General features: G+C 55.8%; 1 protein-coding gene across 2 annotated transcripts in view; it reads left to right on the forward strand.

Annotated features, from left to right (window-relative positions):
- Positions 1-497: 497 nt before the first annotated feature.
- The window catches only part of SRRM3 (serine/arginine repetitive matrix 3), a 77,655-nt gene continuing 74,044 nt past the window's right edge, over positions 498-4,108 (forward strand). For both annotated transcript variants that reach the window (XM_037740266.1, XM_017533483.2), the window contains exon 1: positions 498-668. The gene's annotated coding sequence lies outside the window, so the exon portion shown is untranslated. The remainder of the gene's footprint in view (positions 669-4,108) is intronic.

The following is a 4,108-nucleotide window of genomic DNA, read 5'->3' on the forward strand; positions in this document are numbered from 1 at the left end:
AAAAAAAAAAAAAAAAGTCCAGTTGCAGCAGCTTACGCCTGTAATCCCAATACTTTGGGAGGCCAAGGCAGGAGGATTGCTTGAGGCCGGCCATTGACCTTTCTGAGGACAGGCTGGGCAACATAGTGAAACCCTAGCTCTATCAAAAATTTAAAGTTTTTTTTTTTTGGCAAGCTGTGTCTCCGTTGCCCAGGCTAGAGTGCAATGGAGTAATCTCGGCCCACTGCAACCTCCACCTCCCAGGCTCAAGCCATCCTTCCACTTCAGCCTCCGGAGTATCTGGCCTCCCAGGTTCAAGCGATTCTCCTGCCTCAGCCTCACAACAAACGTTCCCCGGGGCGGGGAGTGGTGGACAGTGGGGAGGGTTCGTCCAGTCCTTCCCTGCTGTTGCCTCCGCTGCGGGCGTTCCTCCAGGCCTGCCGAGGGCGCTGCGGATACGGGGCCGTGCCGCTCTGGCCGACGGGCGGGCAGGGAGGCGCCTCGGTGGCGGTGCGCTGTCCAGCATTTCAGCAAGCGGCGGCGGCACCCGCGGGGAGGCGGGGGGCGCGGGGCCGTGGGGACCGTGGAGCTGCCCTGCCCAGCTCAGCCCAAGCGAGGCGGCAGCCCGAACCGGCGGGACCCGAGGGCCTGGCCCCACTGCCCGGCAGATCGCGGCGGTCAGCGGGGAGGTGAGAGCGCCTGTGGGGCGGGGGCATCTCCCAAAGGGGCTGGGGCTGGGTGGAAGCCTGGGCCTCCCCAGCACCCCCCCCCGGGGTCTGCAGGCCCTCGGAGCAGAGGGGCGGTGTGGGGGAACAGGGTGGGTGTCTGTCCGGGAGTGCCAGGCACCCGGAGAGCATAGATGAGGGACGTTCATTTCACTGAGAGGGATGGAGACAGTGGGGACACTATGGGGTCATGGGCAGGACTCCCCTGGGCATAAATGACCATGGCCTGGTCCACGAGGGTGCCAGGGAGGCTCCCAACTGCAGTCCTACTGAGGAGAAGGACCTGCTCCCCAGGGAAGGGAGAGACCGATGCAGGGACCCCGTGGAGATGCTGGTCACTGGCCTGGGTGGAGGGAGCAGGCCCCCACCTGGAGGCTGGGCCTCTGTCCAGCAAGAGGTGCCAACCCAGGGGACAGCCTGGCCCCTTTCCCAGCTGCCCAAATGCCCCTAGGGAGGCAGGAGCTGGCAAGGAGAGCTGGGTTTCACACAGGATGGCATTTACTCTTGCACTGGGAAGAGGATGGAGGACACAGAAGAGAAAATAGCTACTAGGAGTTTGGGGGGGTTCTCTGTGCACACCCCCTACCCCCAGATGCCCAGAGAGAGTTTCTAGAGCCCAGAGTTAGCCCAGCCCCAGAGCGAATTCCTGGTAAAGAGAAGAGCTGAGAAAAGACGCAGCTTCTGCCTTGCATCCGCCTCCCCCTCCCTCCCAGGGCTTCTGCCTGGACAGTGTTGAAGCCTCCTGCAGTTCCTGCCCCTGACAGCAGATCCATTGTGGGGAGAGATTTAGGGGGAGCAAGGGAAGGTTGTACCAAGGTCTGGCCTGGTACTTCAAAGCCTGTTCCCTATTCCAGTCATAACTTCTTGTTGCCCTAAGACCTCACTCACCCTAGCATCAGGGGGCTTGGGCTGGTCTTTTCTTCCATGGCAAGAGAAATAGCAGGTGCTAGGCTTTGATAAAGAGATGTACACCAGTTTCTCTGCCCAGGGGGCATCTTAAGGTCATGGCCCCGGCTTGTGCCACCTTCTTCCTCAGCCAAAAATAGGACCCAGCTGGCTAGGAAATTGTTCCCACACAACACTAGCTTTCTGGTTCCTTAACTTTATACCCCATCCCACTCTCCTGTGGGGTGGAGGAGGTATTCTTGAAGAGTGACTGAAGAGTCAACTGGGTTTTAAGAGGTGGCGATATGTGGGTTGGGAGTCATGGACTCTGATGCCAGAAAGACTTAGGATCAAATCTAGGTTATGTGACCTGAGGTAAGCCATTGACCTTTTTGAGTCTGTTTCCAATCTGCAAAGCAGGTGTGGTGTTAACAATGTCTACTTTGATGTTGAAAGAAATACTCTGGATAAGGGGATGGGAGACTACTTTTATGGTATAAAATGCTGGGTGACTGTTAGTAAATAGGAGACAAGTAAGAATTGCTTAAAGAAGAGCTGGATAAATGTGGAAGAGTGTTCAGTGATATTTGAAGCATGTTTTTCTGTTCCCAGAGGAGATGAACATTGGTTGAGGGCCTCATAGCCAGCTCCATGCTGGGCACAATGCAACGGTTGACTCAGCTAATCCTCACGGAAGCTTCACAAGGAAGGCATCATTGTCCCTATTTCATAGCTGAGAAATGAGGCTTGAGTGACTTTCCCAAGGTCATGAAGCCACTCACGCTGTCCTCCTGGAGGCAGGAGAGTTACTGATGACCTGTCCCATCCTCTGTTTATCAAGGCCCAGTTCAATGCCAGTGTCTTGTTCACGATGCCAGCTTTACAGGTGGAAGCCTGAGGGAGATGGATGAGGGTGTACAGTGCAGCGAGGAGGTGACTCCTGCAAGGTCACTGGGATACTTGGAGGTAGAATATGCTTTGAACTGGCCAGCCAGGTGCCTCTCTCCCTGTCACACCTGCCAAAGGGGGAGTCTGGGTCTGACAGTCCCATCTGCTCACTGCTGCACCCACTTTGCATCTCTTCTGCCTGCCAACCTCTTGCTGACCCCTACAAGCCAGTGACTGCCCCTTCCTTTCTTAGTGTGTCACCCTCATCTCCTGAGATTGTCCATGGCCAGATGTGGCTACTGGTGCTGCTGGGGTCAGCCTCCCTTCCTGACTTTTCTCCCTCCTCTGCCCACATTTTATTGCCACACCCCGCCCCCAGGGACAAAATCATAGCTTTTCCTGTCTCAGAAGCCTGCTAGGGGCACTGATGGGGAGGTTAGGGGAGCCCAGGCCCTCTTCCTTCTCTCCTATACATACACTGAGTCTCTGCCCATGGTCCTGTAACTTCACATACATGATCTCATCTCCTCCTCATGTAACCTGGAGCCAAAGGTGCTGCTGTCTCCCTTTCACAGAGGAGCAAACCAGGGCCTGAGAGTGTGATGAGACTTTCCCAATGTGACAGAGCAAGGTCTTAGTGCAACCCAAGTCCACTGCCTCAGGACCCCAGGATGACTTCCACAACACCACTCTGCCCCCGATTCTCCAGGCTCCCCAGGGTGAAAATCAACCCAGGCACTGTAGGCCAGTGAGTGTTGGAGGGGTGGGTGGCAAGTGCTAGAGGCAACTGAAGGACACTTGAACAGGAGTTCAAAGACCTTCTTTCTGGGCCTATCTCCGATCCTGGCTCCCTGTGTGACCTTGAAAGGGGCCCTTCCCATCTCTGGGCTTCAATGCCCCCAATCCTAAAATGATGGAGTTTAATTCCAGGTGTGGCGGCTCACATCTGTCATCCTGACACTTCAGGAGGCCAAGGCAGGAAGATCCCTTGAGGCCAGGAGTTCAAGACCAGCCTGGCAACAGAGTGAGACCCCACCTCTACAAAAAATTGTAAAAAGAAGGCTGCTCTCCTCTGAACACCACTTCTCCGAGCTCCTTTCTCCTCACTGAGCCTCCTGCCCCTCAGCGAGTCCCCACTCCTGATCCCCTCTCCCCTCATTGAACCCTCCCCCGTCTCTGAGCCCTCCACTCCTTCATTGAGCCAAGGTGTTGGAACAAAGAAGGCCCTTCACCTCCTCCCTCCCACTAGGCCTGAACTCATTTGCACACTGACCCAGTCCCTTTGCAGGGCTTGCCTCCTGTCTTTTCTTTCTTTATTTATTTTTTGAGGTGGAGTTTTGCTCTTGTTTCCCAGGCTGAAGTGCAATGGTGCAATCTCAGCTCACTGGAACCTCCGCCTCCTGGGTTGAAGCAATTCTCCTGCCTCGGCCTCCTGAGTAGCTGGGACTACAGGCGTGCACCACCATGCCTGACTAATTTTGTAGTTTTAGTAGAGACGGGGTTTCTCCATGTTGGCCAGGCTGGTCCTGAACTCCCAGCCTCATGTGATCTGCCCGCCTCGGCCTCCCAAAAGTGCTGGGATTACAGACGTGAGCCACCGAGCCTGTGCCCGACCTCTCTCTCTCTCTTTT

This window comes from Cebus imitator, unplaced genomic scaffold (assembly GCF_001604975.1).
Source record: "Cebus imitator isolate Cc_AM_T3 unplaced genomic scaffold, Cebus_imitator-1.0 Scaffold82, whole genome shotgun sequence".
Classification (NCBI taxonomy): Eukaryota; Metazoa; Chordata; class Mammalia; order Primates; family Cebidae; genus Cebus; species Cebus imitator.